The sequence below is a fragment of the Dendrobates tinctorius genome, unplaced genomic scaffold, assembly GCF_039654945.1.
Source record: "Dendrobates tinctorius isolate UK_male_01 unplaced genomic scaffold, ASM3965494v1 ptg000084l, whole genome shotgun sequence".
Classification (NCBI taxonomy): domain Eukaryota; kingdom Metazoa; phylum Chordata; class Amphibia; order Anura; family Dendrobatidae; genus Dendrobates; species Dendrobates tinctorius.
The window spans coordinates 31,322,726-31,349,390 of NW_027361752.1; the positions used below are offsets into that span (position 1 = coordinate 31,322,726).

The 26,665-nt window shown below is 44.3% G+C and overlaps 1 long non-coding RNA gene across 1 annotated transcript in view; it reads right to left on the reverse strand.

Annotated features, from left to right (window-relative positions):
• Positions 1-26,665, reverse strand: part of LOC141097378 (uncharacterized) — a 133,907-nt gene that overhangs the window by 90,711 nt on the left and 16,531 nt on the right. Inside the window, exon 2 of the long non-coding RNA XR_012233937.1 lies at positions 20,896-21,023. This is a non-coding gene — a long non-coding RNA (uncharacterized lncRNA). The remainder of the gene's footprint in view (positions 1-20,895; positions 21,024-26,665) is intronic.

Sequence of the window (26,665 nt, forward strand, 5' to 3'; positions counted from 1 at the left end):
CTCTGTTGACCACATGTATAGTATATTTTCAATTGGGTGGACATACATTTGTAACATTGTTTAAAATGCCTGTGTACACATACTATAGAAGTCACTCACCCAACATTGGAGCCACATGAATAAGTGTACAGGGGTATTAAGACAGAACAGCATTTAATCTTAAATATGGCAGACAAATATTTTCAGTAGCCCAGGAGTTATAGGCTATTGTTTGAACGTTGACTATTAAATCCATCGGTGAGTCAAGATCCATAGACTGTTGTCATATGAGTCTTAAGGTTTACTCATGAAATTGATGAATGGCTGCTGTTTATCTGTTATATCAGCTCCTACAGTTATTGTGTTACTTTCTTTGGAGGTCAGGGACACAGGGTCATTGAACAATCGATGTTTGCTATTATGTTAATTAACCATTATATAAGTCTGCATAATTCTTAAATACTCAAACAATGAGTTTAATCTCATCCCACCTTCCACCTGACCTGTGGATGATGGCCTGAACTACAGATGTGGGTATAAAAAGCACCTATACTGCTCAAAAAAATAAACGGAACACCTAAACAACAGAATATAACTCCAAGTAAGTCAAACTGTCCACTTAGAAAGCAACACTGATTGACAATCAATTTCACATGCTGGTGTGCAAATGGAATATACAACAGATGGAAATTATTGTCAATTATCAAGACACCCTCAATAAAGGAGTGGTTCTGCAGATGGGGACCACAGACCAAATCTCAGTACCAATGCTTTCTAGCTGATGTTTTGGTCACTTTTGAATGTTGGTTGTGCTTTCACACTCGTGGTAACATGAGACGGACTCTACAACCCACACAAGTGGCTTAGGTAGTACTGCTCATCCAGGATGGCACATCAATGCGAGCTGTGGCAAGAAGGTTTGCTGTATCTGTCAGCATCATATCTAGAGGCTGGAGGCGCTAACAGGAGACAAGCCAGTACACCAGGAGACATGGAGGGGGGCCGTAGGAGGGCAACAGCCCAGCAGCAGGACCGCTACCTCCACCTTTGTGCAAGGAGGAACAGGAGGAGCACTGCCAGAGCCCTGTAAAATGACCTCCAGCAGGCCACAAATGTGCATGTGTCTGCACAAACAGTTAGAAACAGACTCCATGAGGATGGTCTGAGGACCCAATGTCCACAGATGGGGGTTGTGCTCACAGTCCAACACCGTGCAGGATGCTTGGCATTCGCCACTGGCGCCCTGTGCTCTTCACAGATGAAAGCGTCTGGAGACACCGTGGAGAGCGATCTGCTGCCTACAACATCCTTCAGCATGACTGGTTTGGCAGTGGGTCAGTAACGGTGTGAGGTGGCATTTTTTTGGAGGGCCGCACGGTGTAGGGCTGTGAACACAACCCCCATCTGGGGACGTCGGGCACTCAGACCATACTCATGGAGTCGTTTTCTAACCGTTTGTGCAGAGACATAATGTTGTGGTGCACCATCTTGCTGGAAAAACTCAGGGAATGTGCCATCTTCAGTGCATAAAGAGGGCAACACATCATCATGTAATAATTTCAGATATCCAGTGGCATTGAGGTTTCCATTGATGAAGAATGGCCCCACTATCTTTGTACCTCATATACCACATCATACCATCAATTATGGGTGTCAGGTCCAAACATTTCTACATGATCAGTTTCCTGGAAAGTGGATTGGTTGTTGTTTTGCCAGTTGAATGGCCACCAAGGTCTCCCGATCTGACCCCCTTAGACTTTTATCTTTGGGGTCATCTAAAGGCAATTGTCTATGCTGTGAAGATATGAGATGTGCAGCATCTGAAACAACGGATACTGGAAGCCTGTGCTAGCATTTCCTCTGTGATGTTGCTATCAATGTGTCAGGAGGGGGAGAAGAGGGTTGCATTGACAATCCAACACAATGGGCAGCACTTTGAACACATTTTATAAGTGGTCATAAACTTGTAAATAACTCATGAAAGAATAAAGTTACTCTAAAACCAAGCACACCATTGTTTTTCTTGTGAAATTGTCAATAAGTTTGATGTCACTTGACCCTCTTCCCATTGAAAAAAATAAAATTGGATCCAAAATGGCCGACTTCAAAATGGCCGCCATGGTCACCACCCATCTTGAAAAGTTTCCCCCCCTCCTGTGCCGCAAACAGGAAGTTGATATCACCAACCATTCCCATTTTATTTAGGTGTATCCATATAAATGGCCCACCCTGTATATGTTATTGTTTTAGCCTCACCCTGTGTTATCTGAGTAGTATTCTGGCCACGGTAAAGGAGTGCAAGCATTCAGTGGCATGGTCTATGAAGTTTTGGGCCAGCAGTCGAGAGCACCCACTGACCCCCCTCGTGTCCCCACAGATATGTAGACCAGGAGGTTAGAGTATTAACTAGGTTTTTAATACATAACTAGAAAATGAATAAATAATCATATCACACCATGTTTCTATCAAAAGGTTCTTGTATGTACTTGGATTGATTAAAGAATTTTAGCCCCCCCCATAGCCAAACAAACAATAAAGGGGGGGGACTCATGGCAGCATAGACACTTATGTTATTATATGATGTCTTGGTCATGCTAGGGTTAATAAACTGGTCATATGTTATGGATTTTGGTCATGGCCTTGTGTCAAGGTGGAACCGGTTTTATCTGTTTCTTGGCGCCCTTTTTTAAAGCAACTGTCATTGGTCAGTTAATTTTGGCGGTCTTTTGTCCACACTATAAATAGAACTGTTATCTTATCTCGGGCATTACGTCGCTGACAGGAGAAGATAAGAAGATTACCTCATGGAAGATTTACTCCAGCAGATCATCACTAGGGCCGGGGACAGGGACGGTGAGGTCTGGCTGAGGAGCTGTCTGGCTATGAAACCGGCTATAAAACCTCACTTGTCAGCTCCGGAAGCCGCCTCCCGCCCGTTGGAACCGTGCCTACATCCACAGACTCCGTGTCAAGAAGTGACCTCCCCCCGCAGTCAAGCAGTGCCCTGAGAGTGAGAAGACCCCGGGCGGTATTCACCCCTCCAGCGACACCGCCTAGATCCTCCAACCGCGCACAGGAAGTCCGCGCAACATCCGCCCGCCCTCCACCAGGAAATCCTGGAGCCCAGCACGGGATTTTCGCCAGGCCCGTCAATCTTCTCCGGTGACATCATCTCCGGTCACCGCCAGGTCAAGCACACGTCGCAGCTGTAAAAGCGCTGCGGCGTCAAGCTCACCTGGCCCCTCTCCAACACCGGCGGCCTCTGCCAGTGGCGGTCACCGGTCTCCATTAAGGCTCCAGCTACACCTGCGCAGGGATGAAGAGGAGAACCCGGCTTCCAGAGCACATCAGCTGCACTCCCCTGTTCAACAGGGTCTGAGGGCTGGCTGCTAGTCAGATCAAGATTCTCCATTGGATGTTGCAGGAAGGGGTGAGAACATCAATGTTCCCCTGTCTGTCTCTCAGAGGGTTAATATTAAGTCTGTCATGAGGGAAGTTTTATCAGAAGCTTTGGGTGATTCATTTATTGTTCCCGCCCCATCAGCTAATGTCAGTGGGGTGGTTCACCCTGCTGTCAGGGAACCTTTAACCCCTCATAATCCATTCAAAGAAGCTCTGACCTGTGAACTATCCCCTCTAGGCTTTCATTTATCTGCAGCCACCAAAGAGTTGATTTGGGAAAACAAATCTGTGGATTTGTTTGGCTTGCTTCCTCGCAGGGAGCAGCTGGGTAGAGCTGACAAGGATAAGTCTGACTCCAATGATCCTAAATGTGTTTCTTTGAGATCATTCAACAACTGGGTCCAGGCTTCGCAATCTACTCAGCTGTCCTCGGCGAAAAGTTCCCAAACCTTTATAGCAAATTATTCCAGCATGTGGACATAATTTTGGAGGCTTCGCTTGGCTCAGCTATGACGAAGCCTTCCGTCAATAATTAGCCGTTCACCCTGAAGTTCATTGGGGCGTGAAGAATGTTGGGCTGTGGATCAACCTGATGCTCCTCAGCGTCAGTATTTAAATAGACAATCATCCCTTCCAGCTCAAAAAAGGGGTTTTTGCTTCGCCTTTTATGATTCCACCTGTAAATGGAACAATAGCTGTAGATTTCGGCACGAGTGTTCCTTCTGTGGCAACGCTCACCCAGTGTCGAAATGTTTCAAAAATACAAGCCTCTCAACAACCTCCTTCCAGGGAGTTTGTTCCAAAAAGCTCAGACTCCAGTGATTCTGGAAAACATGCTAGTTTGGCTAGACAATTACCCAAATTGGGAGATTAGTCAGCTTTTATTTAATGGTTTCACTTTTGGCTTTTATGTTCCACATTTCAAGGGTTCTGGTTGCAAACTATCAAAAAACCTACTGTCTTTATCCATCTTCCCGGAGGGGAGGTGGCTAGAGACAAAATTTTTCATGAAGTACTCTTGGGTAGGGTGGCTGGTCCGTTTTCATCCCCGCTGTTTTCTAATTTTAGGGTTTCCCCGTTAGGAGTAGTGCCGAAAAAAGAGATCGGGTCTTTCCGCCTAATCCATCATTTGTCATATCTTAAAGGTTCGTCTTTAAATGACGAAGTAGACAAGACCCTATGCTCTGTCAGTTTCGCCTCTTGATTCTGCCTTAGAGCTGTTGAGAATATTTGGTAAGAATGCTCTTTTGGCTAAATCTGACATTAAGTCCGCTTTCAAAATTCTCCCTGTCAACCCCGATGGGTTCAATTCTCTGGGTTTTTATTTTGAAAATGAATATTTTTTTGATAAATGTTTACCCATTGGTTTTGCCCTATCCTGTTTTTATTTCGAAAGCTTTTCAACATTCTTACATTGGGTCCTGGAATCAGTTTGTTCAGACTCTGGCATCTTACATTATCTAGATGATTTTCTTTTCGTTGGTCCACTGGATTCTAAAACATGTTCACGTGCACTACATACATTTCTGAGCTTGTGTAGTCATTTCGGTGTACCTATTGCCAGAGATAAAACTGTTCTTCCCTCTCGCTCTATTGAATTTTTGGGCATTACCTTGGACTCTGAGAGTTTCGAATGTAGGCTCCCGGTCAAAAAAGTATTGAAACTTCCTGATGCCCTCTCCGGGGTTCTGTCCAGGGAAAAGATCACTCTAAAATAATTGCAATCTGTTTTAGGGTTGCTCACCTTTGCCCTCAGAGTGATTCCTATGGGCAGAGTGATCTCTAGACGCCTCTATGACGCAACTAAGGGTCTCTCTTCCCCTAACTCTCATGTCAGGGTCTGTTCTGACATGAGAGAGGATATAAGAATTTGGCTTTCATTCCTCTCAGAGTTCAATGGTAGATCCTGTTTGCAATCTGATTTCATTCTCGCAGACTCTTTACCTCTACTTCTTGCAAATGACATTTTCTCAGGATGCGCAATTATTTTTTTATCTCATTGGACAATTGCACCTTGGCCTAGTTAATGGTTAGACCGTAATATCACCAAGAATGTGTTGATCTCTGAGCTTTTTTCTATTTATTTAGCCATCTATTTATGGGGATCGTCTTTACAGAACTACAGGTTAACCTTTCTGTCATCTAACCAAGGAGTAGTTTTTTCCATCAACACTTTATGCTCAAAAAACCTAGGGGCATCCAAATTTTTGAGACAATTGGTTTTACTTTGCCTGAAGCGTAATATATGGATTAAAGCGAGACTAGGTGTTAGTGAGAAAGCTATGTTTGCCAAGTCTCTGTGTATTAGTCAATGGTCGAATATTTACCAACAGGTCCCCAACGCAGATACGGATCCTGCGCCCTGCCCTCCGGCAGTCTGGGACACTAGCAATATAATTCGCAATTTATTGAACAATCTCTATCACAGAGAACATGGGCCGACTATTTGGCCGCATGGTTTCATTGGGTTGAATTCTGTAAATGGCATAATTTTGATTTTATGCTTTCCACTCCTGCTGCAGGGATACAGTTTGCAGTCTTTTTGGTACATAAGGGTTTATCCTTTGCTGCTGTGGCAAAATATTTAACGGGAGTATCATTCTTTTTAAAACTTTGGGGCAATCCTTCCCTGACAGGATTTTTTCCAATTAAACAATTTCTAAAGGGTTTTAAAAAAGACAACTTCTGGCCTGACTCCCGAAGGCCGATATCTCTGTGTCTCTTACGAGATATCTGCCTATCTATAGATTCGGTGTGCTTAACTCTTTTGAGTCTTCTCTTTTTCGTGCTGCATTTTCTATTGCATTTTTTGGGGCTCTCCGTGTAGGCGAGTTGGTCTCGGCTAAGAAATCGGAGCCTTCTGGGCTTTTCTTTGCTGAAATCAGCTTACAAGCATCGGTTCTCTTTGTTTTCGTATGTAAATCTGAAACGGATCAGTGGGGTAGGGGGTCTAGATTAGAGTTAAAGAGTTTTTTGGATCCCGTTATATGCCCAGTAAGCACCACTAAAACATGGCTTTCATTTAGGTCTCATGCTCCAGGCCCTCTTTTTGTTTACAAGGACTCGTCCCCTGCAACCATTTTTCAATTCAATTGCATCCTTAAAAAGTGTCTTCATTTGCTTGGTAAAGATCATTTGAACATTCCATCTCATTCTTTCAGAATTGGAGCAGCTACAGAGGCATCCAGATCCGGGTTGTGTAATGCTAACATTATGAAGTTGGGAAGATGGGAATCTGGAAGATTTAAGCTTTATGTTAGGCATGATTTATATGATTATTAATCTCTCATTTATTTTAGGTCCGTTGGTAGATTGGATCATTGGTCACTCTTTTGTGTACTGGGCTCAGAAGAGGGCCTACCAGCGGCCTTATACTGAAAACCTGTCTTTTAACCCCATTAATGTTCAAATTTTTTGGCACAGTGTTTGTGGGATGCGTTGGGTTAATTTTGTTCCAGGGTTCAAGAAATGCTGCAACAAGTTTCCTTATCCGGACTTGGTAATCTTTCATGTAGCTGGGAATGATCTCGGAAAGGTCAGAACCTTAGATTTGTTAGCTTTTTTAAGATCAGACGTCACGGGCCTAAAACAGGCCTTTCCACAGACTAATTTTGCCTTCTCCGAGATCATCCCCAGGTTGTTATGGTTTAAGAATACATTTTCTTTCTTGGATAAGATTCGCAAGAGGGTCAACAGAAGTATGTCTAAATTTTTACCTTTAGTAGGCAGATTTTCTTTTAGGCATGAAGACCTGGAGGGCTATGTACCTGGGCTCTATAGGAGTGACCAAGTGCATCTATCTGAAATTGGTTTAGACATCTTTAATTTAAATTTACAGTCAATGGTGGAAAGGTGGCTGTGCTGTTGGGGGGGCCATGACTCGAGTCTTGGCTTGTGGGGAAATCGCCCTTAATTGGGTGGATTGGATTTGTTATTGGAAATATGGTGTTCAGATATGTTATTTATTGAATGGAGTATTTATTACTGAATATGTAACCCAAAATAAACATCACGGCCACTTTTTGGCCAATTTTATTGTCTGGAGTATTTATTTTGTGTGAATGGGTTTTGTGCAGCCATGTTAGCCCCCCCCCTTAGCCAAACGATAAAGGGGGGGGGGGACTCATGGCAGCATAGACCCTTGTTATTACATGATGTCTTGGTCATGCTAGGGTTAATAAACTGGTCATATATTGTTATGGATTTTGGTCATGGCCTTGTGTCAAGCTGGAACCGATTTAATATCTGGTTCTTGGCGCCCTTTTTTTAAAGCAACTGTCATTGGTCAGTTAATTTTGGCGGTCTTTTGTCCACACTACAGTATAAATAGAACTGCTATCTTATCTCGGGCATTACGTCGTTGACAGAAGAGAAGATCCCACCCTCCCTCCCCTTTTGATAGCTGTTTTTCTCTTGTCGTGATGTTCCTTTTGTGGGGAAATCGCCCCTAGTTGGATGGATTGGATTTGTTATTGGAAATATGGTGTTCGGTTATGTTATTTATTACTGAATATGTAACCCAAAATAAACATCACGGCCACTTTTCTGCCAATTTTATTGCTGGAGTATTTATTTTGTGTGAATGGGTTTTGTGCGGCCATGGAAATGATTCAGGCTTGGAACACGCCATAGGATGTCTTCCCACAGTCCAATATTTTAAAATGTACTTAGGTGTTCATCCTTTTACAATGGATTCACCCCGTTAAGCTTCCCTGTTTGCACCCCATCCCCCTTTCTAGTGTCAGTTGGACTGTTGGTGTTGGTCTTTTTGCATAAGTGTATGCTTTATGCAACAGGTTGTGCTTTATGAACTTGATCATGTGTGGTGTGTTTGTTGGAAAATGTGAGTGTGAGTTCTGGGCCGGCAACAGCAGTCAAGGGTACCAGGGTACCATGCTCTATTTGTCTCTGGTGGTAAGGTTTAAGATAGTGGTTTACTTGGTACAATCCTGGGCAGAAAATGTGCATGTGGAGCCACAAATGTGCATTGTAGATACAGCCGATGATGCCAAGTTGCTCCAAGTCTAGGTTCCCAACTCTTAGGATCAGTTGCAGAAGGGATTTGCAACTTATAGACGCTTATATTTTGATAATAACCAGTGACGTGTATGTGAGGGATGGGTACATCTGCACGATACAGTGTATCACCCCAAATATTTCCTGTCTAACCGTCATGGGCGGAGGAAGCCGGATCTGCTCATAAAGAGGAGAAGGACGGCTGCCCTGTATAGAGAGCTGCCCCTGTAGTGAGTGAGAGATGGGTAAAGTTTAGAGGCAAGCCATTGTCTTTTGGTGTGAGAAAGACCAGACATCTAAGAGAAAGTGTGAAAAAGAGATAGGGAGACCAAGAAGGAAAGAGGGAGAGAAGGATAGAGAGTGGGAGAAAAAAAAAAGAGCTAGAAGGACAAGGGAAGAGAATAGGGGAAAGAGGGGAAAAGGAGGGAAGAGTGAGAAAGTGAGTGAAAGGAACAAGAGAGGAGAGTGAAAAGAGAGGGGAAAAGAGAGAGAGATTGGAGAGAGGGGGAAAGAGAAAGGAGGAAAGCAGAGAATGCAAGCTGAAGTGAGTTGTCACCAAAGTAAAAAGCCTTACAAGGAGTGAGAAGGCCATGACAAAGAAGTGAAGCCAGTAGGGGCCTAAGGGTCCCGTTTCACATAGCGACGCACCAGCAATCCCAACAACGATGCGACCTGGTAAGGATCGCTGGTGCGTCGCTACATGGTCGCTAGTAAGCTGCCAATCAGGCAGATCTCTTCAACGATACAGCAATCCGACGGCGATCCGTATAACGACCTCAGCGGTCATTGGTACCTTGACACACAGCAGCTTTTCTGGTGACTCATGTCTGCGTCCATGAGTTCTGCGTCGCCAACGAGGTCGCTCGCCGGCGTTAAACACAGCGATGCATGTTGGCCAGCGGAACGCCGACGATGAAAAAATGGCCCAGGACATTCGAGCACGATCAGCGATATCCAGCGGGGGGCCGGTCGCTGCTATGTGTCACATGTAGCGAGATCACTGGCGAGATTGTCGTTGCGTCACAAAATCGGTGACGCTTCAGTGATCTCGATAGCGATCTCGCTATGTGAGACGGGGTCTTAAGCATATGGAACATGGTCCAGGTTATTTAAATGAGTTGTCTCATGAGGTAAGTACACTTTAATCAACAGGTCTTGGAATAACAATAGGTTGCACAATTGGATGTGTTACCACAGCTTCTGGGCATGGGAAGAAGCAAAAGAGAGGATACACACAGGACAGCAGGGAGTTAAAGCGGCTGCTATCAGTAAGAAAAAACATTTCCCTGTCTGTTTAAAAACTTGTTTTACCTCACAGAATCAGCTACGAGTCCCTGCTGTCCTGTCTGTATACTCTCTTGCTTCCTCCCCTGTCCAGGAGATTGGGTGTGATCAGACCATGTTCCTGTACGGTCAGACACAGCCATTACACAGTACACAGCAGGGGCACATTTATAAGATTATCTCAGCACAGGAACATTTTTTATTAACATTTAGCAAACAATTGATCAATTGATTTGAGCCACCCCGCCACGTCACGGCATTCTCATATGGGGCAGTCCTACTCTACATTTTTTATATTCACTGTGCCATTACGGCCTCCTAAATGTATTAAAAGCAAGACTACATTAAATGCAAATTGTACCTGAAGCGTTTTCTGAATCACTCCCATGGCGTCAGAAAGGGGGAGCACAGATAAAGGTTGACCAGGTCCGGATGTAAACATTTCAGGTCCAACCTCCACACTGCCTTACCAACACCACAGATGAAGGGTGAAACAGGCCCAGACACAGGTGCACAATCAAACAGAGCCTGGGGCAGGGCTGCTGTATGTGTGTACGTACAGCATCCTAGATCAATCACAATGAACACAGAAAGAATGGCATGCATAACCCAGCGCGCATGGCAACAGTGGTGGTTTTTACTATTGAGGCTGCCTATGCAGCATCAGTAGTAAAATGATATAATGTTAAAAATAATAAAAAAAATTTAAAATGAGGTTATTCTCACCTTCCTTCTCTCGCGAGACCGCTACGTCATCCAAGGTCATTGTCGCAAGGCATCGCTGAGGCCTGGGGACACTGCGCGGGACGCCGGAAGGGGAGAATAACATCATTTTTTATTTTAATTCTATTTTTTTACAGGGATATGGTACCCAGAGCCTGGAGGAAGATCTCCTCTCCTCCAGACCGTGGGTACCATCTGCACATTTTCCATTTACTTTGCGCATGGTGGCCATAGCCACATGCGGAAAGTAAGCGGAACAATGCATTCCTATGTGTGCAGAATTCCCGCGATTCCACACAAAGAATGAGCCTGTTGCATATTTTTCTGCGCTGCGATTTTGCCGTGGAAAAATACGCAGCATTAGCACAGCATGTGCTGAATGCCATTGAATACAATGGCTTGCTTATTTTATGCGTTTTTGCTGCAAAAAAATGCTGCAAAAATGCATGGAATTCCGGACGTGTGCACGCAGCCTGACAGTTTCGTGCCAACAGCCGTAACTGACAGTTGAACAGCATGGGAAGAGGTTCATGGACCCATGCCATCGGTCCATGGGGCTGTGATTGGTTAGTCAAGCTGACTGACCAATCATGGCATGATTGTGCAGGAGATGCTTAAATATCAGCACCTCCTTCCCTATCACTGTAGGAGCTCAGCTCTGCTAATGGCTGAGTTCCTGCAGTAACAGTCGGGGCTGCCCCTGGTTGTTTAACCCCCCCTAAATTCTGCGATTAACAATGATCGCAGCATTTAGTAGGCAGAGAGGGAGGGGCTCCCTCTCCTGTCAGGTGCTTTGCAATGTCATCGTGGGGGCCCGATTGCCATGGTGATCCAGGGTCATTGTTCTGCCCTCTGAATAGGGCAGATGTGTTTATATTATGTGTTTGCATTATGTGCTGGGTTTAGTTAGTACCATCTAGTGGTGGCTGAGTTTATAGCTGTGTCTTAAATAGCATTTACAGTCTGTGACTTTAACAGAAGCAATGCACTGTGGGATTGAAGCAATGTATTTTGTGAATGAAGCAGTGTATTCTGGGATAAAGAAGGTGCCATTTTATTCTGTATATATCATAGGACGCATGTGTTTATCTGTCCTCCTGTTAACTCTCCAACTTGAGTTTGTTTTCCGGGTAAAGTCTATCTGGTAAGCTTAATATGTTTCTTACAATGCAGAGTGTGCAGAGATGTTATTAGCTGTATAGCAGTCAGTGCTCAGTAGATGTAATTAGACACCTGTGTTTTTTCTATGTCAGGCTGTGTGCACACGATGCGTTTTTTTAAGCGTTTCCGCAGCGTTTGAGCCGGCTCAGACGCTGCAGAAACGCTTAAAAGATGCATCAAATTAATTAGCATGCGTTTTTGGCTTTCTGTGCCAATGCATGCGTTTTTAACCGCTCAGGAATCGCTTAGCGGCTAAAAACGCAGCATGCTCATTAATTTCCGCATTGCTGAGCATTTTTAGCCATCCCCAATGATCCCAGAAATCGCGTGTTAAAAAACGCGTCAAAAACGCGTCAAAAATCGCGCAAAAAACGCGCGGAAAAAGACGTGCGATTTCTGGGAAGGGGATCCTTTTCCTGAGCGTTTAAAAACACTAGCGTGGGCACATATCCTCAGGCTACTTTCACATTTCAGTTTTTCAAATCCGGCGGGCTGTGGTGAAAAGTTGTCAAACCTGATCCGGTAGAAGCCGCAGTCCGCCGGATCATCTGTTTAGGCCAGAGACGGTGCAGGAGAGGGAGAGAGAGTCTTCGGGCATGCGCTGTGGAAAAAAGCGGTCTGGCGCTGTCAAAAAACATTGCAGGGAACGTTTTTTGCAGATGCCGGACAGGCAATGCGGCGATAATGCTAGTCTATGGGAAAAAAAAGCCGGATCCGGTGGCAATAGGCACCAGATCCGGTTTTTACATTTTTCGCTGCATCTCACCTGATGCTTAAAACCTGAAATGTGAAAGTAGCCTAAGCTGCATCACACTGAATACTTCCTGTAATTGTGTTAGCTGTGTGATCATCTGCCCAATACTTATGTCATTTGTATTCTTTATAATTTTACCGCTCGCTCGCATGCTCTATACTCTTCACAAATAAACAAGTTAGACTACAGAGAACAGTCTGCTTATTTTGGAAGACAGAGCCATGGTTTATGCTCTATGCTAGAGTGCACACCGTGTCAACGTGTATGAAGGCAGAACAGTCATCATGACGACCCCCGGGTCACCAAGCTACTGAAAGCATCCTATACCATGCTCAGTGTAGCACCGACATATAAAAGGCATTGCAATGCTTTATATCAACAATCAAAGTTAAAATAAAATTGAAAGTCCCATAAAGAGATGAAGCAAAAAAGTTAAAAAAAAATTGTATAAAATATAAAAAAATGCAAAATAAAAAATATTATACCCATAAATATGTAATTTTCTGTAAGAAAAAAATATTACACATATTTAGTATTGCCGCATCATTGAGGTAACTTAAATCTTCTTTGTATCATTCTACCAGATGTGGTGTCTGCCTCTATCTATAGTTTCTATGGACACGTGGATATTTTCATGCAGCGTAAGAGAAACGAGAGGCGATCAAAACTGAAACTCTGCTTCACGTAACCTTTTTTTTTATTTTCATTTTGGTAATACTTGGTTTCCATGGTTACTGAGAAACTGTTTCTTAAGAAACAAATGTTTTGGTTCCTAAGTGTCAAGTGTCACAGTTGGACATGAAAAAGGCAGTCGTGGATCCCACTGTCTATAAATCACCTAAATGTAAGTCATCCAAAAAAATGTAACTATGGAATTTACCACTGTCAGTTCTAAGAATTTATGGATTTTTGAGCACTTAATTTAGGAGTTCATGGTAAACAGAATTTCATAATGGACATATTCTCTAGGCAAAGTTGCAAGCTCCAATGGAAGGCTCAGTTCACATGGAGATTATTAAAGGGAATCTGTCACAAGGATTTTGCAACCTTATTGTAAAAGCAGCAAAGATCCTGATTCCAGTGATGTGTCACTTACTGGGCTATTTTATCAGCAGGAGATTAGCACTAAAGGACTAGTAAACCTGCTGCCAGGTAGTCCTCCATATTTATAAGCCCTGTATAACCAATATCCCCAGTGTTGGAATGTGTCGCATGTACCTGTCCTGTGAGACACGACCCGCAGATAGTTAACTGAATCAACAAGACAAAAGGGGAACACCAGTGGAAACAGTTACAACGGTGAGCCCTGCAATAGGGAACGGGGACGTGGAGACCTCCTGCACTTCCCTGAGGCAGTGTTCCTGAACACTCCTAACATTCCCTATACAGGCGCTTCACCTGTCGCCGACCAGGATACCTGAATCCCTCACTATCCCTGCAACTAATCCCTTGCTAGGGAACTGGATAATGGGAACATTGGTCCCACCGCTGCACTAATACACACGAAGGAAAAAGGGGGAAACACCAAAAAACTTATCTTTCTCTGCTGCAGTCACCAGGCAGCAGAGTGCAGCACCAGATCAGCTTTCAAGCAGTTGCTCGACACCTCAGAGCCAGCTGCTACTTTCACCATCTATCTCTGCTGCAGACATCGGGAAGGCAGAGTTCAGCACCAGTTTCAGCAGTGGCTCGACACCTCTGAGCCAGCTGCTACTTCACCAGGTTTCAGCAGTGGCTCAACACCTCAGAGCCAGCTGCTCACTTCACCGTGGTTGGAATCCAAAAAGGACCTGCTATCACCAACACCTGCTGATACACCATGTGACCTTATATAGCCAAGGGAGTGGTCACATCAGCAGGGAAACCAACAGACATGCAACAACACCTATGGCCACCGGGGGCAAAAACCCATATTAAGCTCCCAGGCCTGAAAAGGAAAAAAAAAAAAAAGGTTTAAATGAGGAAATTCCGAATATGACACAGATCTAAGAATTGGACTGTGACAGATTGGCAGGTTTCTGCCTATGCAAAGTGCACACAGCCAGGGATGTAAAAATTGCTGTCGTAGAGGATGCAACCACAACCATGAAGAAATGGAGTCAGAAATATATTGCAGAGCAGAGAACCATTGCTATATACTCCGCTGGTAGCTGATGTAGGCAGGCATGACCGTCATGGACATGATGGCACTGCCATGCACTGCCCTGCCCCTCCTATGCAAGCTATGGAGAAGCAAGAAGTTGGTATTTGTTGTGGGAGCAGGAAACAGGTAAGAGGAATAGCTTGGGTGTTTTTATCTGGAAAATACACACATTGAGTGGCCAAAATGGGGGACTTTATTACAGGATGGGAGATATAAAGGGGCCAGAATGTGGGAATTACTGAAAGTTCAGGATGGGGCCTGGATGGTGGCCATTATTACAAGATGCAAGACATTCTTAAAGAAAGGGACCATGATGGGGTCATTACTAAAAGATGGGAGCCAGAATAGGGGACATTGTTAAATAATGGGACCAGGATGGAGACTATTACTAAAGTATGGGATCCAGGATAGGAGACATTCTAAAGATGGGGCTAGGATGGGGGATATTATTAAAGGATGGTGACGTGGATGGAGGACATTTCAGCATGTGGGCCAAGATGGTGGACAGTATTGTAAGATGGGGGCCAGAATATAAAGGACATTACTTCATGACGAAGGCCATTATTAAAGAATGGGGCCAGGATGAGTGATAGTAACTTAACGACCAGGGGTATTTCAGTTTTTGAATTTCCGTTTTTTTTGCTAGTTACCATAATTTTTTTTATTTTTCGGTCAGTAAGGCCATGTGAGGGCTTTTTTTTTTTCCAGGACAAGTTGTACTTTTGGTTTTAACATATTCAGTACTGGAAAACCGTATAAAACCGTATAAAAATTCCAAGTGCGGTGAAATTGCAAAAAAAATGCAATTCCACAGTTGTTTTTTGATTATTTTTTTTTACCATGTTAGTTAAATGCTGAAACTGACCTGCCATTATGATTCTCCACTCTCCAGGTCATTATGAGTGCATAAACACCAAACATGTCTAGGTTCTTTTTTAGTTAAGTGGTGAAAAAAAAATAAAAAATTTGTTAAAAAAAAAAATGATATCATTTTCTCGAGACCTGTAGCGTCTCCATTTTTCGTGATCTCGGGTTGGGTGAGGGCTTATTTTTTTCTCGCCGAGCAGATTTTTATTTTTGTGTAGATTCAATCTTTTGATCGTCCATTATTGCATTTTATTGCAATGTAGTGGCAATGAAAAAAACGTAATTTTGGCATTTTGAATTTCTTTTCTCTTTACGCTGTTTAGTGATCAGGCTAATTATTTTTTTATATTGATAGTGTGGCGCCACAGAGGTACTGCACCTTCTCCTAAGGTGTAGTGCCCCACCATCCGGGTAAGGTGGGAACTCCTTTCCACGCTCCAACACTCGCACCCCACACAACAGGGTAATTGTGCACAACCACATTGCGGCTCCTTGCTCGGAGGTCAGAGCACCTTTGGTGGTTCCCTGCTTGGAACACTGGACGTGCTGTGAGGTGGGTGGAGTTAAGATACATAAAAGAGTGGGACAGTGTAGGATGACAGAGGCAGTCTGACAGAAGGTCAGTCGGGTAGGAAGTCACTCAGACAGGAGTGAGGATCCCTGGAAGAAGGGATGGAGGAAGGAGTGCTGCAGCTGCCTCAGTGATCTGAGCCAGCTGGCACGGGAAAGGGAAAAGGAGAAAGACGTAGAACTGAAACCTAAGCTTCCATAAGAAAGAGAGACAAGTACGGAACGAAGGAGTAGAGAGAACAGAGAAGACATGTGTTAGAAGAGGAACCCTGCCTATAGGTTCTCAGCGCAAGGCCCGTGCCCGGTCTCCGAGTTTGTATGGACACTTATGGTTCTGCAGCAGACACCGGTGGAGTAGTTGGCTGTAAATGCACTACTCCCATCTAAGACTTGGGGCACAACAGCAATTGGATAGAGAGCCGGGGCTCAGGAGAAGGGAGTCCCCGAAGCAGGCTACAGCTGTCTGCCATACAAGGAGAGTTCTTGGGAATATCAGTCAGGAGGAACTCCCGTGTAACTCAATACTAGGAGATCTTCACACTTTAAGGCGCTATAGAGGAGTCGTTCAGAAAGGTACATGTTGGCGGAGTGTTGGAGGGGAGAATCCTAACTTGCCCGGAGGTTGATTGAGTCTCTGACCCGGAGGACACCGCCCGGAGGCAGGCATCTGTGTGTGTACAACGGACTGTGAGTAAAGCTTTGGAACTACAAGCCCCGGTGTCCTCCATTCATTTGTGTGCTAACACATTCAGCACTGCTACAGCTGGGTACCATTCTCCACACCGCCTGCACCTCTCCTCTTACTTTGCATCCACGCTGCCCTGGGGCTACAGCTTCACCTGTGGGGAGCTACACCATCTAGGCTGCAACACACCACCAGCCGCAGAGGATCTGCATGCAGTGTCGGCCTAACATCATACTTGCCGAACACCACAGGTGGCGTCACGAACTGTTCATTTAAACCATTACATTCCCCTATTACTTGGGCACCCAGGGCCATGGTCCGGGTCACTGCTGCTGTGACACTTCCCACTGACACCGGCCTGGTACCGAGTACCCCACAGCTCCGGGAGGGCGACCCAATAGATTGGGTGATTCTGAACACAGCAATACCAAATATGTGTATATTTGATTTTTGTATTGCTTTATTTTGAATGGGGAGAAAGGCGGGTGATTTGCACTTTAATTTTTTTATTTTTTTAATATTTTTAAAAACTTTTTTTTTTTTTTTTTTTTTTTACTTTTTGAATGCTTTAAAGGGAATCTGTCACCCCATTTTCAGCCTATAAGATGCGGCCACCGCCATCAGGGGCTTATCTACAGCATTCTGTAATGCTGTAGATAAGCCTTCGATGTAACCTGAAAGATAAGGAAAACAAGTTACATTATACTCACCTGGGGATCCGGTCTGGTCCGATGGGTGTTGCGGTCCGGTAAAGTACGCAGGCGCCAGGAAAGGTCAGAGAGGTCCGGCACCTGCGCACTGCAGTACTTTACTCTGCCTTCAACAGGGCAGATATAGTACGCCTGCACAGGTGCGCAGTATGAAGCAAGAAGGAGGACGTCAACTCTAGAAGATGGGAGGCGCCGGACCGTGACACCCATCGGACCAGACCGGATCCTCAGGTGAGTATAATATAAGTAATTTTTTATCTTTCAGGTTACATTGGGGGCTTATCTACAGTAGATAAGCCCCTGATGGCAGTGGCCGCATCTTATAGCCAAAAATGGGGTGACAGACTCCCTTTAATAGCTGCCATGGGAGACTAGACGCTGCACTACTTCGATTGCCTCTGCTACACACAAGTAATGATCAGATTGCCTGTGTATAGCAGAAATGCTCACTTGCTATGAGGGCCGACCACGGGGTGGCGCTCAAAGCAATCTGGCAATGACAACCACAGAGGTCTGCTGCAGACCTCTAGTTGTCACGACGACCCATTGGTGACACGCGATCATGTGACGGGGTCACTGGTGAGCGGGACTAGCGTCACGCTTCCCGTAAGCGTGAGATAAATTCTGATGTCAGAGAATGAGAGCGGCACTTAACTAAAATTGTTGCCACTGTTGAATTTGAGTGCAAAGACAGACATTACTACTGAATGGGGGCATGAAGAGGACTTTGACTATTACACTGTGGCCACAAAAGGGTACATATGCATTACTATTCTATGGGGGCCAAAGAAGGGGGACATTTTTACAGTGAGTGGGTCACAAAGGGAGATGATATCACTACTGTAAAATATTTCTTTGAAAGCTGTTACCATGGGAGAAACAAAAGGGTGGCACTGCTACTGTGCAGGGTATCAGGGCAGAGCTGCTGCTCTTTTCTTCATCTGGTGAGATACAAGTGACCTGCTGGAAGTCGACAGTCAGCAGATCCACTCATCCAAACCATATAGCGTAATATATTTTTATTTTCAGTTAGCCCCCTAGTGGATATTCACATATGACCTTAATGTTTAATAAATGAAGTCTCCCCTCTGTTACCCACGGTCATCTGGAGACCACCCCTGTTTTGCGATAACGGTGAATGGAGATGGGGCTGCGCATGTGGATTTCTGTAAATTCACTTCTATGGGAATTATGAAAGTTGGTTGCTTTTGCAAGTTTTGGAAACCATAGTATGGAAAAAGCGAGCTGCACTTGCGCGGCCAACTCTCCATTCACAGTGGCTTACAAATACTGATTGTGTGACCATAGCTTTAGCAGAACACGCAGATGGGACATCAAAGCGCCGAAAGGAAAAATGTCTCATACTCCTATATCTTGGGAATTTCTTCGAAAAGTTTAGATAATAAGTCTCATTGATGATCGAATTCTTGCCATCATGCCCAGATCATATTTTCTGAGTTTTTTTTTTTAACATTCTACTATATTTTCTACCCACTATATTAGGGTTAGCGTCTGTGCACAATTGTCCTGCACAGATTTATCATGATTACTCAAACCACGAGTAAGGTTCTGCAGCCAAAACGCATAGGTTTATCAGGTGTATAGAGGAACCGCTATACTTGTAATCTATATATATATATATATATATATATATATATATATATATATATATATAAAGCCGAGTGTGTGTGTGTGTGTGTGTGTGTGTGTGTGTGTGTGTATCAAGCCACAACTACTCCACATAGCCACACTCACTCCACACGCAAAGCCCCGTCCACACGGCCCACGTTGTTAGCACAGAACGCTCCTTGCAGCCTTTCTGGGATTGATGCTGTGTGTGGATGGATCCCTGCAGCCCGTGATCTGCCATCAAGCACCAGATGACATTTGTTGACGGGAGGACGATGCCTGGAATGGGGCTATGGCACAAGCAGGGCGCCCGTCACCTGGGTTGTGTTGATGCAGAGCGGAGCTGTCCACCGACTGTGGTGCTGCAGGTGTATTGCCAGCTGTGCCCACTCCAGCCTCGCTATGTACAAGAAGAGCGGCACTGTGCCTGCCCAAGAGTCTCCCCTATTGCTAGCATTACACAAGCCTTCCTCGGAAATAGTGCTGTAGCGTTTAGTCACCCAGAGCACAAGGTAAAAATGGCCGGGATTCCTCACTGCAGGAAAGGATTGTAGAAGGCAGATGTAGTCTTTGTGTGTAGGTGCAGGCAGCCCAGCACTGATGTCCTCACTACCTGGGCAGCAGGTATGTCCCCCTGTCTAAAACTGGCAGGAATTAAAGAGTATTTGGTCAGCATTTTACCTCAGTATTTAATCAGTATTTTACCTCAGTGTTTGATCAGTTTTTTACTTCAGTATTTGGACAGTATTTTGCCTCAGTGTTTGGTCAGTATTTTACCTCAGTGTTTTAGATTTTACTTTAGTGTTTGGTCGGTATTTTACCTCCGTGTTTGGTCAGTATTTTACCTCAGTGTTTTAGATTTTACTTCAGTGTTTGGTCGGTATTTTACCTCCGTGTTTGGTCAGTATTTTACCTCAGTGTTTAGATTTTACTTCAGTGTTTGGTCAGTATTTTACCTCAGTGTTTTAGATTTTACTTCAGTGTTTGGTCGGTATTTTACCTCCGTGTTTGGTCAGTATTATACCTCAGTATTTTACCTCAGTATTTGGTCAGTGGTTTACCTCAGTGTTTGGTCAGTATTTTACCTCAGCATTTTAGTATTCTACCTTAGTATTTGGTCAGTATTTAATCTCAGTGTTTGATCTGTATTTTACCTCAGTATTTTTCTTTTTTATTGCAATTAGTGCAATTTCTCTCGTGATCAAATGTTTTTTACGTGCAATATAATCATTATAATTTGTTATAACTATCCACAGTTAGTTACTATGCCCAGGCAAAGCCAGGCTCTTCAGCTAGTGTATCCATAAATCTGAAATTTTCATAGAATCATAGAATGTTAGAGTTAGTCAGAGAAAAGAGGGAGACACAAAAACGCAAATAGGGTCTTATCAAAGTTACACAGAGTTGCACCCCAACAGAACTACTGACCTGGTGAGAGGGAAGGAAAGACATATATTAATGGCGGCTGCTGCAGATCCACAGGTCAGTGCAGGACCTGGTTGAAGCATACACTTAGGTAGGAAGGAAGGATCATCCCCGTGCTGCCGCAAGAAGAATTCCAAAAATTGTAGAAGTTTCAGGGTTCAGCTGACCCCTTCATCTGGACATACCACCAATATCTGTGGTATGTCCAGATGAAGGGGTCACCTGAACCCTGAAACGCGTAGAATAAACCACGCTGAAACTTCCACAATTTTTGGAATTCTTCTTGCGGCAGCAAGGGGATGATCCTTCCTTCCTACCTATGAGAATGTTGGAGTTGGAAGGGACCTCTAGGGTCATCGTGTCCAACCCCCTGCTCAATGCAGGCTTCACTAACCCATCTGAGACAGATGTCTGTCCAGCCTCTGTTTGAAGACTTCCATTGAAGGAGAACTCGCCACCTGTTCCACTCATTGATCAGCCTCACTGTCAAAAATAATTTTTCTAAAATCTAATTTGTATCTTCTCCCTAGTTTTATACTACACTTACCCATTTAATCGCTGGAGGACCCTCGTTTACACCGTGATTACTTGATTGTTTTTTCTTGCAGATTTGCAGCAAATGTATTTCTCCAGCACATCAATTTTTCAGCTTTTTTACTGCCAAATTCAGCCATACTAATGAGAGGGGAAAATCAGCAACAAAACAGCATGTAAAAAAAATAAAAAAAGACAAAAATTTTGCAAAAACGCACCTATGTTACATAGCATTTTTTCTGCCAATACATCAAGATTTGCAGCAGAATTTTCTGCCCAAACCCTTAGCAATCTAGGGGATTTGCAGACTTTATTCGAGCTGGTCAAACCAATTGCAAAAGCCCAGAGATACAGTTGTGCAGGTTTTTTGCAGGGCATATAAATAACTATCATATTCTAATTTGGATAGTAAAATTAATCAGAGCAACACTGCTATTATAATTGCCAAAATTACATGACACATTCTTGTTTTTTTTTTAGAGTTTCTACGTGAGTCTTGGTAACAAGGCACAGACCCTCTTAAAAGTGTGTCATACTGTACATGACAGAGGTGGTTTTCATCACAAAACCTCAGATTTATGGGAACTTACCAACATTACAAATACATATCAACTGGTCGTTGACATTATTGTCCCCTGCGCATCCAATGGTTAATGTATGATTAAAACAACGACATTGATTTGTGAAAAACCTAAATGTCAAACCCCTAAGCCTTATCATTTTCAGACGGTGAGAACGGGTTATGACTTTTCCCTAAGCTGGGGCAGTGGTCAAAAATGCATCATTTTATTATTCGACTGCTACAAAAATGAAGAAGACAAGGGTGCGGTGGGAATTACCTCCCTTCAATAGACGAGGTTATGAGCATGCACATACTGTAGTTCTTCTAGCACTAATATAAAATAGTGTCATGCAAGTAACAATGTACTAAAATTCTTTAATATTTTTTGGCTTGACAAACCCTGAAATCAGTGACCATAAATAACCTACTTTGAAAAATATGGTTTTGTGATACTACTTTGGGAGACATTTATGGTACAGTTGTGGCCAAAAGTATTGACACCCCTGCAATTCTGTCAGATAATACTCAGTTTCTTCCTGAAAATGATTGCAAACACAAATTCTTTGGTATTATCTTCATTTAATTTGTCTTAAATGAAAAAACACAAAAGAGAATGAAGCAAAAAGCAAAACATTGATCATTTCACACAAAACTCCAAAAATGGGTCAGACAAAAGTATTGGCACCCTCAACCTAATACTTGGTTGCACAACCTTTAGCCAAAATAACTGCGACCAACCTCTTCCGGTAACCATCAGTGAGTTTCTTACAATGCTCTGCTGGAATTTTAGACCATTCTTCTTTGGCAAACTGCTCCAGGTCCCTGATATTAGAAGGGTGTCTTCTCCAAACTGCCATTTTTAGATCTCTCCACAGGTGTTCTATGGGATTCAGGTCTGCACTCATTGCTGGCTACCTTAGAAGTCTCCAGTGCTTTCTCTCAAACCATTTTCTAGTGCTTTTTGAAGTGTGTTTTGGGTCATTGTCCTGCTGGAAGACCCATGACCTCTGAAGGAGACCCAGCTTTCTCACACTGGGCCCTACATTATGCTGCAAAATTCATTGGTAGTCTTCTGACTTCATAATGCCATGCACACAGTCAAGCAGTCCAGTGCCAGAGGCAGCAAAGCAACCTCAAAACATCAGGGAACCTCTGCCATGTTTGACTGTAGGGACCGTGTTCTTTTCTTTGAATGCCTCTTTTTTTTCTCCTGTAAACTCTATGTTGATGCCTTTGCCCAAAAAGCTCTACTTTTGTCTCATCTGACCAGAGAACATTCTTCTAAAACGTTTTAGGCTTTTTCAGGTAAGTTTTGACAAACTCCAGCCAGGCTTTTTTATGTCTCGGGGTAAGAAGTGGGGTCTTCCTGGGTCTCCTACCATACAGTCGCTTTTCATTCAGATGCCGACGGATAGTACGGGTTGACACTGTTGTACCCTCGGACTGCAGGGCAGCTTGAACTTGTTTGGATGTTAGTTGAGGTTCTTTATCCAAAATCCGCACAATCTTGCATTGAAATCTCTTGTCAATTTTTCTTTTCCGTCCACTTCTAGGGAGGTTAGCCACAGTGCCATGGGCTTTAAACTTCTTGATGACACTGCGCACGGTAGACACAGGAACATTCAGGTCTTTGGAGATGGACTTGTAGCCTTGAGATTGCTCATGCTTCCTCACAATTTGGTTTCTCAAGTCCTCAGACAGTTTTTTGGTCATCTTTCTTTTCTCCATGCTCAATGTGGTACACACAAGGACACAGGACAGAGGTTGAGTCAACTTTAATCCATGTCAACTGGCTGCAAGTGTGATTTAGTTATTGCCAACACCTGTTATGTGCCACAGGTAAGTTACAGGTGCTGTTAATTACACAAATTAGAGAAGCATCACATGATTTTTCGAACAGTGCCAATACTTTTGTCCACCCTCTTTTTTATGTTTGGTGTGGAATTATATCCAATTTGGCTTTAGGACAATTCTTTTTGTGTTTTTTCATTTAAGACAAATTAAATGAAGATAATAATACCAAAGAATTTGTGTTTGCAATCATTTTCAGGACGAAACTGAGTATTATCTGACAGAATTGCAGGGGTGTCAATACTTTTGGGCATAACTGGTATATGTGTTAATATGTGATCAGCCTGTGTTTGTGACATACATTGCAGTTTGTTGAAATACTGCTGGTGGTATGTATTTGTCTGTGGACTTCTTGGTTTATTACAGATGAGGTATTGTGCCGAGATGCTGTGTGTGATGCTATGTAAGGAGATGACAGAGGCCGTCACATGCCTCCCCCTCTTTGGACACTGTTCACATTTATTAAATGCAGCTCCATAGCGTTTACAAGTGTTAATGTGTTCATTTCCTGCAATGTGAATGCATTTGATATGTGTTATGTACAGAATTAGGAATAGAATAGAATGTAGTATAGGACAATAGTGGGATTAGAATAGAGTGGGAATACTTGAGATAGGGAATAAGGTATTAGCCTAGGTTTAGTCAGTATAGGGGTTTTCTAGACTGGGAGGAGTTACAGAGTAGTGTAGTGCAGAACAGTGGGGATATAGGGTAGACATTTTCTGGTTAGTGAGCAGAGCCCTGGCAGCCTTGCCCAGGGCAAGAAATGCAGAGCCAATGCAGCAGTGAGTGGAGACAGTCTGACAGCCATGGGGATAAGGTTACTTTAGCAAGAAGGGGCCCCAGACTGAGTGTCGTGCAGGCAGTCACCAGCTTAAACAGAACTGTTCCAAGGAAGATCCAAAGCTTATGGCAGGGACTAGGTGAAGCTGAGATGGCGAGCCTGTTACAATTTAATTCAAAGGCAGACCAGGAGAATGGTAGGAAGCTGGTGGGCCTGAAAGGATGGACAGGACAGGGATTATCCAGGAAGAAGCAGTGATTGCTGGAATAGGACAGGGATTGTCCAGGAAGAAGCAGTGATTTCTGGAATAGGACAGGGATTGTCCAGGAAGAAGCAGTGATTGCTGGAATAGGACAGGGATTGTCCAACGAGTCAGGGACTGCCAGAAGCGAGGCAGGGATTGCAAGAAGGAACAGAGTTTGCCAGGAAGGCAGGGAAAGCTGGAGAGAGATGCCACTCTGTGTAGATTGTGCTGCATATGTGATGATACCCTACTGCTGAGTAAAGTTTAACTGTTGAAAAAGGACATTGTCTCTCAAATTGTTTGTGGAGCTCATGGATGCGGAGCTAGAATAACAGAAGCTGAGGGGACTCTGACAGTAAATGTGAGTGTACTGCTGCATTCAGTGCACATGCAGCAGAAGGGAAATTGTATTTCATCTGTGGGGCACCAGGGTGTTGGAAGACTACAGCTCGTTGCCACGACTACCACCCTGACCGCCTTATAGAATTGGCGTAATCGGAGCCTTGAAAATGGCAAAGATGGCGGCCGTTAGAGACTTAAAAATGGTGCCGAACACTGACATGAAGATGGCGATTCTGTGGCGCAAAAAATGAGGGTGGTGCCACCCATCATGGGCATCCTAAACAGAAAAGGGTGCAAAGACCAGCTTGGCAGAAGCAGTGGCCTGAGCCAAGGCCATGTACCCTAGTGACTGGTGCCCTCCCGGGATGGGCGTAGGAAAGATAGAAGAAGCCCCGACCCCTGCTGCAGATTCTTGAAAAACAGGTGGACAGCTGGAAGTGGCTCCACCCACGGATGGATGGATGGGATATGGAAGAGAAGGATCGGTTACTGCTTCTGGAAGAATGGTTCCCGTTCAACCAGCCAGTGAGGAAGATCGTCGGGAGCCGGAGTGCCGCTGATGCGGAGAATCCTGAGCCAGAGTGGCCGGAAGAAGCGGTCGAGATAGAGGAAGCAGTGGAAAGAGGGACCGTCGGGACCATAATCCCGAGTTTGCATGGCTACAGTGGAGGACCGTCGCAGCTGGATACTGCCACAGTGAGTGCGACGCCTACCCCCTACCCAGTCCCCGCATCATCTCCTGTCCCTCAACCTTCTCTGGTCTCCACATATCCCCGCGATGGCTACTTAGATGAACCCTGGGCTCCCACAGCAGAAGAGGCCCGGTGGGTGGTGGGAGTCATTGAGGAGAGTAACCCCATTAAGTGGAAAGCATTCTGCTAGTTGCACCAAGTGAAAAAAGGATGAGAGACTGTTCCCTGCCTTCTGAAGGGCAAGGAGCCCTGAGTGGCACCAGGACCAGGTGTAGGTGCAGTTAAGTGACTTTGTTTTTTTTTCCCCTCCTCCAAGTTTCTTTGCGCACGTTACGCATCCCCTGCTGGATTACGGGACCAAAACCCTGAAGAGGTTAATCAACTTCTGCTACCAGAATGGACTGTGTGTGATTGATTCAAATGCTGTGCAGTTTTAACCCTGGACTGCCCTCTGAGAGCATAAAAGCAGTGCACTTGTTTTAAAAGGACTGTACTCTGTTAAAGGAGGGAGGGGGGAAACATAAGAGCAGGAGGGCCTGAAGAGCGAGCCGGGTCAGAACTATATGGACTGTTGCTGAGTTGGCCACTGAGCCAGTGTATTTGTTTATATGGACTTCCTGTGTTTGGATACCTAGAGTAGGAAAAGACTGGCCTATGGGCCTGGACTGGCGCCAGTAAGCACAATGCTTGTGTGGGTCCCAAGAGCAAGGGACCAGGGTAAGTCATACCCATGTTAAAGGAACTTGAACTCTTTGATTCCAGGGTCGCAACCAAGTGGGACCGGGGTTACAGGTGACCCACCGGCAGCATTGGACATAGACTGTATAAATGTGTTAAATGTTTTAAAAATGCTAACAGTTTTAAGTTACAGGTGGCGCCATGGTCGAGAATGACCATATTTTAGAAGGGAGGAGTGTAAGGAGGTGACCGACGCCGTCACAAGCCTCCCCCTCTTTGGACACTGTTCACATTTATTACATGCGGTTCCATAGCGCTTACAAGTGTTAATGTGTTCATTTCCTGCAATGTGAATGTATTTTATATGTGTTATGTACAGAATAGGAATAGAACAGAAGGTAGTATTGGAAAATAGTGGGATTAAAATAAAGGGGGCATACCAGAGATAGGGAAAATGAGTATTAGCCTAGGTTTAGTCAGTATAGGGGTTTTCTAGACTGGGAGGAGTTACAGAGTAGTATAGTGCAGAACAGTGGGGATATAGTGTAGACACTTCCTGGTTAGCGAGCAGAGCCCTGGCAGCCTTGCCCAGGACAAGAAGTGCAGAGCCAATGCAGCAGTGAGTGGAGA